Raw genomic sequence first — 16,569 nt, 5'->3', positions numbered from 1 at the left:
ATCCTAAAAGATCATAGTGGATCATGATGGATCTATCAAACGGATCATAGGATCATCACGGATCAATAATGTATCTGACGTATCCATCATGAATCCTGTAAAAATGGAAGCCATGATGCCAGTGTGAAATCTTGGCATTGGAGTGGTGTATTTTTTGCATACCCTATGTGCACTTGGACAATGTACGGTACTGTTATTTTTTTCTGAAATTGTGCTATTGTTTATAATATTTTATAATATTGTAGCTAAATACATTTTCATTTTCATGTTTCACCAGTAGCCTGTTTTTTCTTCCTATCTTTCCTTCTGAAATTTTTGTCCAGGGCCCTTGATCTGGACCTGGGGGTTGTCAACCAAACATCCACAGACCTTGACTGGTAAATAAATCTACACCGCATTGCATTCTTCCCCATTTCCCTAAGGCCCCGTGCACCCAACCGTGCATTTGCGTCTGCATACTATCCGCAATTGATAGTATAGGCTACATTATATCCTATGGGCCAATGCACACAACCATGGTTTCCATGGTCCGTGCATTGCCCGTAGCCGGACCGCAAAAAGAATAGGGGCCGCATTCACAGTCCGGGCTCATTAAACTCAATGCACTCTTGTGTGTGCACGGTCCATAATTGCGATCGGCCGTGGATGACACTCCATGAGCCATCTGTGCCGTAATCACAGACCGTGGACACAGCTACGGTCGCGTGCATGAGGCCTAACATCTATATCAATGTGTCATAGTAGTTCTGGCATTAATGTAGACCTGGGATTCTATTCATGAACTAGGAAGCTCAGGATGAACAGCTATTGGAGTGCTGGAATGTAGGAAATTGTACGTGGACCCAAAAAATAAACACTTTAATAGCTATTTCATTTAAAGACAGATTAGGAAATGATGGTAATAACATAACAATGTGCTAAAAGGATGAAACAAAAGGAATCCTACAGCTCAGCTCTTGCCTCCTGGTGGGATTTGCCACAAGTAATTACAATGTTAGTGATCATTTAATATTTACTATCCGACGGATTGTTTAAACAAGCTGTCCTGCGATTTATTTTTCCTTCAGTTTGTAATGCCTGCTAATGACATTTGGAAAATATATGTTGTGGTTTTAGCAAATATTTGTTAGGATCTCTTCTTAAATGGAGTGAAATACTGAAGCAACGGCAGTATTCTCGACTTAATGATGTATGTGAAAATTTGGGCACACTTCCCCTCCTCTGTCCAATGAAATGTGTTACAAGCGGCGTCGTTTCCAACAATAATAAATAAAAGCTCTGTGTTAAGTATTCTGAAGCAGATTTCCTGGCACTAGAATATACCTGGCCAATTGAAATATATAAAAGGCACAAACTAATGATGTGTGCCACTTTATCAAAAGAAAAATGCACTATCTACAGTTTGTTTTTCTATAGAGGTTTATAGGAAAAAGCCATGTTAGACACAGAAATGTAACTGTGAGCTCTAGCAGCTATTGATATACTGTGAAATACTGCCACCCAATGGACAAATGATTGTAAAAAATAAAAGATTGATTCTTTATTTAAATATATTTTTTTATGCTGCTAAAGTAAAGCTAAAGCAAAGTAATGAGAAACACGGGGAAAACCCCTGTGGCTGCTATGAGACCCATGGAGGGTGAAGAGTTTCTCATAATTCCTCATTATGGGTTTCCGTATAGTCATGTGAAGTCAGAATCCCACTACATGGCCATGCCAATGCTAAAAGTTTGTTCTAAAACCATAGGATTGACTGTGACTCCCATTCTGACTTTTAGGTTTTGAAACGACAGATATCAATAAATAAATACCCTAATTTAAAAAAAAGAAAAATAATAATAATAAAAATCATTTATAGGGAGTCAACTTGGGAACTGAGAGTAAGGCTATATTCAGACGAATGGCTATTCAGACTGCTATATTTCATGTCCGATTCGCACCCGTGCGAGACCCGTTTTCATGGATCCCTCATAGACTTGAGTTTATTGAGGGATCCGTGAAAACAGACAAAAATAGGACATGTCCTTTTTTTTCACGGGACTCCACACGCGAACAGCCCCAAAGAAATACATGTAGCCGTGTGACGGAATAAGCCCTAACCCTGGGGTGTTTTTCTTGGTATTTGTATTTTTACTTAGACATTATAATATAAAGAGGGAACATGTATGATTACTGTTATCTCTTTGAAATGTTTTTGCATCCAGGCGGATAGCTGATACCCGTGAAACATTATTAAAATTGTGTGATTTCATAAATTTGTCACAATTTGACCAGTAGGAGAAACTTATATGACAGGTCTACTCTGTCACACATGATCACCTTCTTTTGCTCTACATAAGACGCGTAATGGGATAATATATACTCAATATAATGCACAAAACCTAATACTACTAAAACTAAGTTCACACGCTCTCGCCGTATACACTAAATGTATCTATAGAAAATAATAGACTCAAAAGAATGTTCTTTTGCCAGATATTCGTTGAGATACCTCTTTTATGAACTATTGAAATACATAGTAGACTACGCCTTTCAATTCAATGCAAAATTCATATAAACATATATCGCGTCAATGGGAAAATAACAGTGCTATACAGTGTCCAAATACCAACATACAGGGCTCAGTTCACACTGGCATCATGGCTTCTGTTTTTGCAGGATCTATTAAGACCTGTATTTTTACAGATACGTCTTGTGTATACATCAGGAGCATTTTGTGGAGAAAAAACAAGATCTGAACAGAGCCTAAGGCTTCATGCACACGGTCGTGCATACGAGCACAGCCGGCCGCCGAAGGCCGCGGGCCATATTTTCGGGCTGTGCTCCCGTACAAAGTTTGGGAGCACGGCCTGTAAAAATCAAAAAGAAGGACATGCTGCATAATTCCCGGCACGGTTCCATGGCACGGAAACCTATTCGTAGCAGTACGGAAAGGTGTCTGCAGCCAATAGAACCAGGTGGGTCCGTAATTGCAGACGGTATTGCGGAGTTTTTTTTTACGGTCGTGTGCATGGGGCCAAAGGGTCCTCTTACACACCCTGACGTGGGCCGTGTAAACGAGCGCCGATCAACAAGACAGCTCGTTGATCGGCGCTCGTTTGCTCCTATCACAAGGACCTAGTATGGGGACGAGCGCTCGTTACTACGATCACTCGTTCCCATACATTTCTATCGTGTTGGCAGCGCGTCTCCATTTTTACACACCAAGGTGTGCTGCCGACAACGATAATATTTTAGGCAGCCTAAACTATACAATCAGCCAATGAATGAGCATTTGCTCGTTCATTGGCTGATTGTTGCCCTGTTTACACAGGGACATGATCGGGAATGAGCATTCTGTGAACGCTCGTTTGCCCAATAATTGGCCGGTGTAAAAGGGCCTTTAGTTGTGATTGTTTTTGTTTAAAATTGGTCTTTTTTTGTTTTTCTGTTGTTTGTTTCACCTCATTTTTCTGTCACAAGATTGATACATGAGCCGTATAATGTCCAAGAGTGTTTTAGATGGGAATGGGTTAAGAAACCAGCCTTGCAGCTTCTTTAGAAATTCTACACTCAATGGCATGTGTTTTTCACATCAAATATGCACTTCACCATGTGTAAATTTCATTAATAGATGACACCAACCTCTTGGGAAGCTGCGGGCTTAGACTGCTCAGTGTGTTGGACTGGATGGCCGTTAATGTGTTGTACCCTCCAGCTCTTCAGTAAGCCGTTCCCCATATATGTTCATGTTATTTTTTATTACATTTTACTTTACTTTAATATGCAAAAAATCACGATTTACATATAAACTAACTAGACCAAAAATACAAATATCGAGTGTTGCTTAACCGTTTAATTTGGCAACATAAAGCAGCATAAATATTTAATGTGACTGTCACCGGCTTCTTCCTCTCTTCACACTAATCCGCATCTTCATATCAGCACAGATTGACCTTGAGAAATTGAAAGACAAATGAATAATTTAAAAGCACCCATACTTGTCAATTTGTACCAGATTTATGGCCTGGTTCTTATGCGTTGCATTAATTATCAAAGATGTGCCGAGTTATTGTATATAAAGCACATCTGTTCTCAAATCTCAAAAATGTTGCTGTGTTAGACGTCTTCTTCTATAGCTGTGTGCAGTCTTTTCTTCCTATGTCAGCCACTTATACTCCTGACCCAGTAGGCATTAATAGTTTAGAAGCTAACATTTTGTCACAGAGTCACCCAGGCTTCCTAGAAATGCATAGTCCCTGCTCTCACTCTTCTTGTGTCTGTAAAATGGGGCAGAGCATGACACTATCACCATCACCAGTCACCTGCCACAACTATATGGAATAGGAGTGTTCTTCTTTTATAATGCAATTGTAAAATGTCATATATCAAATCTAGTTTTACTCAAAAATCTTTTTTGGTTTCGGGATATTATATTCATATTACTCCCATCTGTTTTCCATCTGCTTCTGAGATAGTATATTAAACATTTTAGGGAGCTGACTGTTCTTGAACTAAGGGCAGCCTATCTACTCTACTAATGTCTTCAGGCAGTCACAAAAACCCAGGAGACGACGCCTTTAGAAAAAGATAAACATTCTCAAAATTCCCTTCATTTTTTTAAAAAAGATATTGACTATCTTACTCGTTTCCTGGTTTGAGGAGCCAGATGATCGGTTAGTGCTGGAGACGATCAGTGATGGTTGGACAATTGATAAGTGTTAAAATGCTCTGTAGTACAATAACCCATAGCAAGGATTAGGATTTTTTTTGACCATAGACTTTTTTTTACTTGGATGACAAGTTGGAAACCTCCACTACTTGCAGCACAGGCAGCTATTTTATCGACTGACTTTATTTTCGATAGAAGTTTGTTTGAAACCATCATCATCAAAGTTGGACCAAGGATCACAAAAACAGATTTATTCAGTGTCAGAGAAGGGTACCAAGGGCCCAATCTCCATCTGATCCGCTTTTATTTGCATCGTATTCTTTGTTTTCATCATTGTACACACATGACATGTCATCAATAAGATCTAATAGGTTATTTGTGAATCATCCCATAAGAAATAGACCCTAGTGGCAAGTGATTGCTCCAAAGTCACGACCAAATGGGGTTGTGTTCTGCTGGACCTTTGGGGTCCATTATTGTTACGGAGCCTGGAGCCACCGGAGGATTCTCTGGTACTATGGGGGTGCCAGTCTAAACCTTGGTCTATTGAATTGTATCTAGGTAACTAAAAAGTTAAATTCTCATGGTTGATATAGCAGTGCTGCCTCAACATTATACAAACCATCAGTATATTTAAGGCTTCGTTGACATCTGCGTCTGGACTCTGTTCATGGTTACATTGGAGCTCTCCGTCAGGGGGAACCCATGAACGGAGTCCAAAATGAAACAAACGGAAACCATAGGTTTCGGATTGCATCACCATTGATTTCAATGGTGACAGATCCAGTGCAAATGGTTACCGTTTGTCACCGTTGTGTAAGGGTTCCGTCGTTTTGACTAAATAAATAGCGCAGTCAACTACGGTGTTGATTCCGTTAAAATGACGGAACCCTTGCACAACGGTGACAAAGGGAAACATCGGATCTGTCACCATTGAAATCAATGAGGATGCAAATGGAAGCCTATGGTTTCTGTTTGTTTAAGATTGGATTCTGTTCATGTGTTCCCCTGGCGGAAAGCTCAGACGGAACCTATCAACGCAGTCCTGACGCAGATGTGAACAAAGCAATTTTTACATTTTTGGCAAACACAAAAAAAGAACCTTTAATTATAAAATTCTATTTTATAGACACCTATTTTGTTAAAATGCCACCCAGCACTTTTCAATCATGGACGTTTTTTATGCAATTTTACAGCAAAGCGTAATGATTTGTAGAAAAAAAAAATGCATGTGGCTAAAAGTCTGACCCAAGCAAAGCCTGAGGAGCACAACACCTCCTAAGGATGGGTTCACACGTGGCGGAATTTCACTTGAATTCCGCTGCGGACACTCCGCAGCGTTAATCCGCAGCGGAGCCGTTTCTCCATTGACTTCCACTTCTATTTAGAAGTGTTCGTTTAGACGATGCGTAAAATTCCGCTGCGGAGCATAGGCTGCGGAGCGGAATTTGGTGTCCGCAGCATGCTCTGTCTGTTGCGGACCAGTGGCGGACTGGTTGCGGACTCATGGCGGAATTTCTCCATTGACTTCAATGGAGATTCTAATTTCCGCAATGAAGTCCGCAGCTGTCATGCACATGTTATGTGTGCTGCGGATGCGTCTTGCTTTTTGGACATGACATTTCTTCATTCTGGCTGGACCTATGTATTTCTAGGTCTACAGCCAGACTGAGGAAGTCAATGGGGCTCCCGGAATTACGGGAGCGTTGCTAGGAGACGTCAGTAAATAGTCACTGTCCAGGGTGCTGAAAGAGTTACGCGATCGGCAGTAACTGGTTCTGCACCCTGGACAGTGACTACCGATCCCAATATACAGCAACCTGTAAAAAAATAGAAGTTCATACTTACCGAGAACTCCCTGCTTCTGTCTCCAGTCCAGCTTCCCAGGATGACGTTTCAGTCTAAGTGACGGCTGCAGCCAATCACAGGCTGCAGCGGTCACATGGACTGCCGCGTCATCCAGGGAGGTAGGGCTGGATGCCGAAAGAGGGACGCGTCACCAAGACAACAGCCGGTAAGTATGAAATTCTTTTACTTTCACTAGGGAAAGTGCTGTCCCTTCTCTCTATCCTGCACTGATAGAGAGAAGGGAAGCACTTTTTCCGCAGTCCGCAGCAGCTAGTCCGCATCAATTTACTGCACATTTTGGGCAGATCCGCAGCCGTAATCCGCAACCCGGATTAGGTGCGGCATTGATGCGGACAGCTGCGGAGGAAATCCGCCACGTCTGGCCGTGCCCTTAAAATATAAGTTCAGGATGTACAGCGTTCTTACATGCTACTTATACTAATGTATACATGCAAATATCTTCAAATAAGCACCAAAAATGGAGACTCAAAATCTTTGAGATACAGATGCCATAGACTTTTGAGTCACAGAGTCAAATAATGCCCTGATTAGGTGCAGGGAGTTGATTAGATATGAAACTGTTCATCTTCTTACCTCTTTAATCGGAAAAAAAAAAACAGGAACTCCCTAAAGCCCAGTTCACACAGAGTTTTTTTACTCAGAAACCGCGTCAGAATCAGTGGCGAAAAAACTTTTTAAACGGCCTTCCTTTGATTTTCAATGGGAGGCGGAGGCGTTTTTTTCCGTGGCGGTTTTTAGTGGTTCTGCATCTGACCTCCCATTGAAATCAATGGGAGGCAGAGAAAGCATTTTTTTGCTGCATTTTTTGCCCGCGGCGCTTAATTGCCTTAGGCGAAGACCGCAGCTAAAAACTTAGCAAAAATTGTGCCAATAATTTGCAGGCAGATCAAAATCTGCCTCAAAATTCCTTCAGATCTTTCTGCCTGCAAAAGAACTCTGTGTGAACAGGGTCTAAATGTAACCATCAGATAGCACATACATTTCTGCCCCCCCCCCACTCCTCCCTGGGTCTCTGGAGACTATACAGTAGAGCGATGACAGTAACAGGACTGTGATCTTATATCCAGATCCAGATCTCACTTACCGCTTTCCCCTCCCTCCTAACAGTAACGCAGAACCAGAAAGTTGAACTTTTCATGCCGCTTCCCAACTTCAAACGAGTGCTGCTCCAGAAATGTTGCACCTAGAATATTGAGGTATCATTTGAAAGCTAAGATTCTGGTCATTACTATCATACCAAAAGCAAAGCCCTTATAATTTAGCCACGAGAAGTGTTTAAAGTCATTACATATTGCAAATTTCCACCAGTTTATACTTTACATATAAAACTAATCTGCATAAAAAGTTGAGTCACGTTGTAAATACAATTAATTATTTATCTCATATTGATCCTGAGTTGCCCGCCTGTAGTATACTCCAGAGCTGCATTCATAATTCTGCTGGCTTCAGAACTGATATCTCCCAGCATCGCCTACTTGTTCAGCATCTGCACAGATCTTTCTTTAGTTATTTGATTCTGGGAAGTGCCATCTTTACACGAGATAACTGTATAGTCATCTGACGTAGTAAAAAGTAAAGGCCCTTTTACACGAGCCAATTATCGGGCAATCGAGCATTCATAGAACGCTCGTTCCCGATCATTGCCCTGTGTAAATGGGAAACGATCAGCCGATGAACGAGCAAACGATCATTCATCGGCTGATTGTATCGTTTATACAGCCGAAAATATTATTGTTGTCGGCAGCACATCTCCCTGTGTAAACAAAATGATGTGCTGCCGACATGATAGAAATTTATGGGGACGAGTGATCGTAGTAAAGAGCGCTGGTTGTTTATGGCCAAAGGACCCTAACATTCACGCGGTATTGTGGAAGCCGAAATTATTTTTTCGGGATGTGCCTGACGACAAACTTGCTGACTGTTTCAATGATAATAAACAGAACTGTGGATGCCGCTTTTTGCCCTAATGCAGGCTGCAAAATAGGTGAAGCCATAAATTCACAAAATGACGCAAAATGTTATCTAGAATACTGTAATGAAAGGTCAACACGCCCTTTAGGACCACTCAGTAATTGTCAAACTATTTGACCCAAGAAACGCTAAAACTTTTTAACTCACACCCAATATATTGTATCTTATTAGATGCTGCATTTGTCATGGAGTAGGTTCAAAATCCTGAGAAATTGTGAGACTGTGCCTTTAAATTTACAATATTTTTGTAGGTAGTAGTACTTTCAAATTTTGGTTGCCTATATATATATATATATATATATATATATATATATATAAATATTATTATTATTATTATAGTTTTTTATTTTTTTTCTACAAACCAAGGAAGACAAATGCTGTTTAAGTCTGTTCTGGATGCATAATATGTGAGAAATGTACATATTTCACCTTTGTTAGACACAGGTGTTATAACTGAAATCGACACGTTTGCCAGGTGAGGTCCTACAGGGTGAAATGTCAGTTTGTACTATTGTAACGCCAAAAAGAATAAAGTCTTATGTCAAAGGTCGTGGCTTTGACAGGTAAGAATGCTGCGGCTTCCATCCACAGTCAAGACATGAACACAAAGGATTCCAATGACCCAATGTAAACACTCAGTCAATACAACATTAGTCCTCTCCTATAGTCCAACACCAAGATCAAGATTTTTTTTCTTCCCTGCACCTTAGTTACAACAAAGCGCCACCTCAAACAAAAGCTGATGAAAGGAGAACATAAACAGAGCTGTTTTCTATAGTCTCATTTGGAAAGTCAACAAATGATCACACCTGCATGTGGGCTCCTACCGAGGATCATCCGCCAAGTTTGAAACACATACATTTGATTCCAACCCCCGAGGCCTCTCGAAAAAACCAACGCCAAGACTTGTAGAACACAAAGAAATAAAAATAGTCATCAAGGGTACAAATAAAGAATAATTGAGTTTATCTAAAATCGGAACATTCCCTTTTCTCTTATGAAAGAGTCCCTTTAATTCTAATAGCTGAGCTCATTTGTCAAAGGCTGTTCCCTTTAAACGGAGCCAAATCCGAACCAATTAGTAGAGATCTGCACATTAGTTCTCTAGATCTGTCGCTTAATAGTTTACGATTACTACTATTTTTATTGTGTGCGCTCGAAAACTTTAATTTGATTTTGTGGCCAAGGTTTTCATTTTGTCTGTCAAAAATTTCCTTATATAGCCCAGAGCCCTTTAGGTTCATTTCTCAGGGGCAAACAAAAAGTGCTGATTTTAACATTAATGTTTTTAATTTAAGTGGACGTTTCACTAATCATTATTCAAAGGTTAAGGGGGGGGGGGGAATAATCGTAAAATGTAAGTATAGAATTATAGTACGTTGACAGGGGATTAAAGAAATGGAGCAATTTAAAGTAGTAATTCAAGGTTAATATCAGTCACATATCAGTATGAGAACCCGTATAAGAACTGGAGATATGGGGGATGAAGTTGTGATCATGGGGCAAGGTTATTGGTAGGGCAAAAGGGGCAATTGTCAAGGGGCCTCCCCACCTCCGTGGCACGCCTACTGGCGAGAGATAGGGGTTAAAAAGTTTTTCAGTGTACCTTTACTAATATAATAGTTTTAATATGTGACAGGAGATGAGATTTGCAGCTTTTATTAATATATATTACTACGGGTGGAGTTCTTTTCTCTTTGTTCTCTCTGCTCAGAGTTCTAATGCGTCATCTGCCTGCATTGCTAACTAGAAGAGATCCTGCATTCATGATTTTTTATTAGGGAGAGGGGGATAAGCGGCTGCCTGACATCTCCCGCTCTGCTTAACTCTGGAAGATCAAAGGATCGGGCAACCTCAAAATACCACAAGCCTAATCCTTGTTTTCCCCAACAGCAGTCATTACAGGAGTTTTCCCATCCTGAACATTTATGGCATATGCACAGGATATGCAATAAATGTTCGATAGATGTGGGTCCCACCTGTGGGACTGTAACACAGGCGGCAGGTGCCGCTCGTGCCGGTCCCCGCCACCAGGTCGCTCACCTTCCCCGCCAGCGTCCTGGTCCCTTTGCTGCTCGTGGCCACGTTCCACCTCTCTGCTCGCTGTCGCTCTGCCCGCTATAGGGCGCACGCTCCCTGGCTGTTTCTTAAAGGGTCAGCGCACATTTACTTTACATCTTCAACCAATCCCAGAGTCCCAAGGCAGGACTTAAAGCAGCCTCACTGGTCACCTGACGCCTGAGCAATTTTGGTGCAACTTAGTTCCTTACTGTGAAGGTTCCTGTCTGTATTCCGCTACCTGCTACCAGTCCCTATCCTGCTACCCGCTTCTGGTTTGTATCCCGCTACCTGCAGCCAGTCTGTATCCCGCTACATGCTACGAGTCCACATCCTGCTTTCTGCTTCCAGTCTGTATCTTGCTACCCAGGGGAACTGGGAGAAACGGTAGGGGAGGCCGCCGGGCCGTGCGCAGGTACAATTGACTACTCCTCCTGGAGCGGAATCGCCCCTGACGTCACTATCCATGTATGGACAGTGACATTAGGGGCCACTCTGGGAGGGGAATCATACCTCCCATCCTTCCCGGGCGGCCTGTCCCACAGTCAACAGTCCTCAGGACGCAGGTACAGTGGAAATTAATGCTGAAACAAGGAACAGTAAGCTCCCTGCTTCAGCATTAGTTTAGAGTGGAAGAGCAAATGGAGCTCCTCCGCTCGCCGAGGACACCCCGGGCACAGCTTAGAGCGCTGTGTCCGGGGAAGACCTTGACGTCACTTTCCAAATATGACGTCAGTGGCTCCTCTGAAGCAGAATCCCCGTTGCAGATCCCCGTAGGAGGGTTAAACGTTAAATACCTGAGAGACTACTTAGACAACGCCCTTACAGATCGCCCTAAGTCAAAGAACCCGCTGATTATTACAGGGATCCACACCTATTTCTAGAATGGGGCCCCCTGACCCTATCCTATCTTCTCTCACTGTTGCTGCTCTCCGACCACTGATTGACGAGGTGGTCAGGAGTATGGAAACAGCCGAGCTTGCTGAGCTACGCTGTTTCCGTAACTCTAATAGAAGTAAATGGAAGTTACGTAAACAGCGTAGTACAGTGAGCTACGCTGTTTCTGTTGCTCCCAAGTTCTGGAAATAGCATAGGTCACCAAATGTACAATGCAAAAGACAAAGTGAAATAAACAGGCAGGTGCTAATCTGCTGTGACTGCAATGCAATAGTGGTGGTGACTGCCTCCATCTGGGTATTTTAAGACATATTCCCTTAATTAAAAGACTACTTTTACATGCTGGGGATGCATTTAATAAGTAAGGCTTATTGTTTATACATATTTAATAATGAGTGAATCAATGAATGTGCTATTATCATTATGTTGCTGTTCTAGACTTAGGTTTTGTAACTCTGGTCTTTCTGAGATCTGCAAAACAATAGACCCTTTGTAAACAATTTTATAACATTTTCAGACATGTGATATCAGGAAGACCAGGAGGTCACATATCATAAATGAAATTGCAATGTCACATTTGTCAAGCTGGTATTGTAATAAATGTAATATATTTTACTATAACATGGCTGAACCAGTCTGGAATTTCTGTCAAATTTGTAAAACCCATTTAACATATTCTTCATAGATAATGTGGATGTTTAACTTTTAATATTATATTTTAAAAGGGTAAAGAATCACAACACTTTAGTCCATGGTTTATGTCTGGTATTGCAGGTCAACTGCATTGAAGTAAACGGGGCTGAGCTGCAATACCTGACACAGCCTTTAGATAAGAATGGCACTGTTTCTGGGGAAAAAAGCAGACCGTTTTTTCTAATATTGTATAACCTTCAACCGCTTTAATGTTTGGATATGCTAAAAGTGTTAAAAACTACCAGATGCATTGCATTGTAATTGGTCAGGAGTTTGATCATGATTGTCCAATTCAATCTTCCAAAGCGTTTTTACATCTAATCTGGTCATTCAAATCTTCATAATTCTTACATTGAGGAGACCTCACGACATGGCAACAGTTATTTTGGGGAATGCACAGTTGCCGACTATAGAGGGGGTATCCTGGGGTTATATAGCTACAGTTCATGTAGTGAATTTATAAAATTATAGCATTTAATTCTATAGTATTTTTTAGGCAGGATAGTTGCAAAAATGATGATGCAATAAGACAAAAGGACTAAAGACCTTCTCTTAAAAGGAAGGTGTCACGAAAAAATTTTCTTATATGTTTTTGATTTTAGTATGTTATTAAAATAAATTTTATTTATTTGTGTTTTTGTGTTTTTCTTTTTTCTTTTTTCTGACTTTTACTTCTCTATGAGGGCTGCCATTTTTTTTTCATCTCTGTATGTGTCGATTAACGACACATACAGAGATGGAATACGGCACATACATCCCCATAGAGAATGCGAACGGGAGCCGTTCCATTCACTATAGTGTACGCCATCTGTGTGGGAACAGCGCATGCGCCGCTCCCACACAGTCCAAATGGAAGGTCTTCGGCAGTGCGACATCCGGCGCCATTTTCATGTGGACCGGAAGACGGGGCCGGACAGTAAGATGACTACTTCCGGTCGCGGCTTCTGTCCACATGTTCCGAAGCAAGGACTAGGAGCGGAAGGAGCGGCGGCGGCAGGAGCAGGTAAGTCATGTTTGTGTATGTTCGTGTTATAACCAGTGTATCTATTCCTCCTACACTGTGCATTCGCTCAAAAAATGGCGGCACACAGTGTAGGAGGTTTGAACATTCAATCCCCTCCTTTCTCCTGGCACTAGCCAGGATAAAGGAGGGGGGATTGTGTGAGGAAACTAGAGCGAGTGTGTCTTCTCCAATTTTGCTGAATAAAGCAATGCGGTTGCTTTACCACATGCCAATGCTGCAATTTTGGGAATCGCTCCCTCTAGTGACCAGCACATGGAAATGTTATAAATTAGAATCTAATTTATAATATTTCCTGACTTGTGAAAAAATTAAAAAAATTATAACAATGTGTAATCATTTATATACTAACTGTTTAACTAAAAAAAAAAAAAGAACATTTTTCTAGGGACACATTCCCTTTAAAGTCTGTGATGCACAACATCACTTCCAAGGCCGGACCGGCCGATCAGTAGGCCCTAGCTCCTACATACCCAAAGATCCAGCATAAGACAACCGTCTTTGAAACTAATTTAGAGACCATCACACTACTAGGGACAGTTTTCACGGAATTGATTTACGAGTAACCACTTAGAATGCAGCTTTTGCCAGGTATTGATTCTCGTTGCAGAGATCCAGCAGGTAGATAGTTTTAAGGGCAATGCTCCCTGGGAAAAAATATGCAAAATAGCTCTCCTCCAGAAGTACGAATACTGTCTCTCTAGTGCCACCTATATCTGACTGCCCTGTAAGTCAATGTCTGAACCTTTATAGAGCCTTGAAACATGGCTTGGGTTAATAACCAAACTAGAGATACCCATCTGTAGTTGTTGCTCCTCATCAGTATAGAGTAGGATTCTGGTTAGCTGAATGAGATTCCTTTGACAGAGCTCTTGGAGGGTACTAGTTCACATTGCGGAGATCTGCTGGTAGGGGAGTCTTAAGGGCAATGCTTCCTTATAAAAAGTATGCAAAATATTTAATTTAGAAGTAAGAAAACTGTCTCAACTAGAGCTACCTATAGGTGACTACCCTGTTAGTCAATGTCTCACCCTTTATAGAGCCTAGAAAAAAAGTCTCGGATAAATAGTCAAACCAGAGACAACTTTCAACCGCTGCATCAAACGAATCTCAGTCAGCCAACCAGAACCCTACTCTGTACTGATGAGGAGCAACAACGACGAAATAGTGTTGTCTACATATTGGTGTCTTTGGTTTGACTAGTAATTTTTAAGGCTCTATAAAGGGTCGGACATTAACTTACAAGATAGTTACCTATAGGTGGCACTAGAGAGTTTTCTTCCTTCCTCTTAGAATGAATGGTGTACCCTTAGAGTAATATCCTCTGGTTGGCTCAAAGTATCCCTGTCTAACACTAAATGGATATATACCTATATCTGTTCATGGCTTGCAGGGACAAGAAGATTCCATTGATCATGTGACAACAAGCACAGTCAGATAATGGCTGGAGAGAAAATGAAAAGACCGGAGGCAAATGGTGCCTGCCAATATTGCCCACCACCCACATCACATCGATTAGAGATAGGGAAAGAATACATAAGCACTTGTTTTTTTTTTATAATTACTGTCACTTTAAAAAAGACTGAGGAAACCCAATAGGAAAATGTCCCAAAACAGAATAATTTCGGTGATGTCACTGGTTGCGAATGTTGGCACAGAGTACAATATGGCTGCCATCATTGCTTTGGTATATAAACAACAGGTGTTTTTTCTTTGACATTGTGTTTTAGTAATAACATATTAGTTGATGGGAGTGCATACCTGGTATTCACTATAATCAATTGGAACTACGAGTTAGACATTTCTAAGGGAACAAGACTTGTGTATAGAGCAGTAAGCCAGTGACAGCAGAAGATCCGCTTGCCTGACTTTAAACAAAAGTCTGGCTTTGATAATTTGTATAAGAAATTGTTTGAGAAGAGGTTATGCAATGTTGAGCACATAGTCCTTCTAGGGTATAGCCAAGGTCACCCAGACCTGAATAGACAAACTATTATATATAATCACAAAGTATGCCACAGCGCAGCTGAAAAAACAACGTCTTGTAGAACCTGATTAAAACTCCCTGACATCTCAGACTATGATCTAAAGGATGTGAAATAATTTTACAGTAGAGATGAAGGATGACATTTTTATTGAAAGAAACAAACGTGGTGCCTGGTGCACAATCCTTATTGATTCCCATGGAGTGAGACTTTTACACAATAGTAGTAAATCATAAAAATGATGCAAGTCAAGAGCAACTTTTTATGGCCAATGTGACTAAGGAGCTTAAAATATAACTAAACTTTCAAAAAACTTCTGACATGTCATAGTGATATGTCAGAAGTATTGATCTGTGGAGGTCCGAGCACTGAGACCCCCAACAATCACTAGAACAAAGCAGCAGAAGAGTTCTGGTGAGTGCTGTGCCGCTTTGTTTCTGATCGGCTTTTCTCAAAAAGCCGAGCCATTGGTGTACGGACTCAATAAAAAGTCTGAAAAGAAGCGGCTCAGTGCTTTTACCGCTTCATTTTAGCGATCGGTGGTGGTCTCAGTGCTTAGATCCCACCGATCAAAACTTCTAAAATGCCACTATGACATGTCAGAAGTTTTTTGAAAGTTTAGTAACCCTTTAAAGGGATTGTCTAATAGAGGGGAATCCTTCTTATCTATTAAAAAGTGGTCGGCTACAAAATAAATCCCTTCCTCTGGAGGACCCATGCAGTAGATCTGTAGTACTAGATGTAGTGCAGCCAAAAATGTTGTGTCTAACCTGCAAATTTGGGGTATTTTTTATTATGCACAAATAATAGTAGCTCAAAGCAGCTACAAAACAATAACATTTCCAATGATACACAGAATATAATATGTTTCTTTCTGTTATTGGGAATCTTGTGATATTGATACATTCATCTTATGTTCATAATGTCCAAGTATGGAGAGGAATGGATTTCGAGCAATAAAACGAAAAGATGCAAAATCTGAAATAACACCAGACTGACCAATATCATGTCACATCCATCCACGTTGCACATTTTCAGATACGTTTATGGTGCCACGCTAATAAATAGAATAACATGGCAATGTTTGAACTGGCCGAGTGACAACAAATCAGTATCAGGTTACGCCTCGAAAAGTCCAAAAACACTATGAAAATAATCTCTCCCGTCTAGATAGCAAAACAGATTAGGAGTCCGGCTTGTTGGATTATTTCTTTATAAGTGAACATGAGGTGATCCAGAGCCTGTCACAGGCCGCATGAAACCAAATAAGCTTTTCAACCTTTTTTTTTTTGTACTTTTGTTTTTCTTCCCCCCAGTGGCATTTAGTGTAGAAGTGTGGAATGTGGCAGCGTGAATTGTGCATTTAAATGTTACCGAATTTAAACATCGCAGAAACAAATACTTCTGTGTTGAAATACAATTTT

At 40.9% G+C, this 16,569-nt stretch overlaps 1 long non-coding RNA gene across 1 annotated transcript in view; it reads left to right on the top strand.

The window, feature by feature from the left end:
- Positions 1-318: 318 nt before the first annotated feature.
- The window catches only part of LOC142658169 (uncharacterized), a 69,116-nt gene continuing 52,865 nt past the window's right edge, over positions 319-16,569 (top strand). The window contains exon 1 of the long non-coding RNA XR_012850049.1: positions 319-377. This is a non-coding gene — a long non-coding RNA (uncharacterized LOC142658169). The remainder of the gene's footprint in view (positions 378-16,569) is intronic.

This window comes from Rhinoderma darwinii, chromosome 7 (genome assembly GCF_050947455.1).
Source record: "Rhinoderma darwinii isolate aRhiDar2 chromosome 7, aRhiDar2.hap1, whole genome shotgun sequence".
Taxonomy (NCBI): domain Eukaryota; kingdom Metazoa; phylum Chordata; class Amphibia; order Anura; family Rhinodermatidae; genus Rhinoderma; species Rhinoderma darwinii.
The sequence above is the reverse complement of the archived record's forward strand: the minus strand, read 5'-3'. Positions and strand labels throughout refer to the sequence as shown.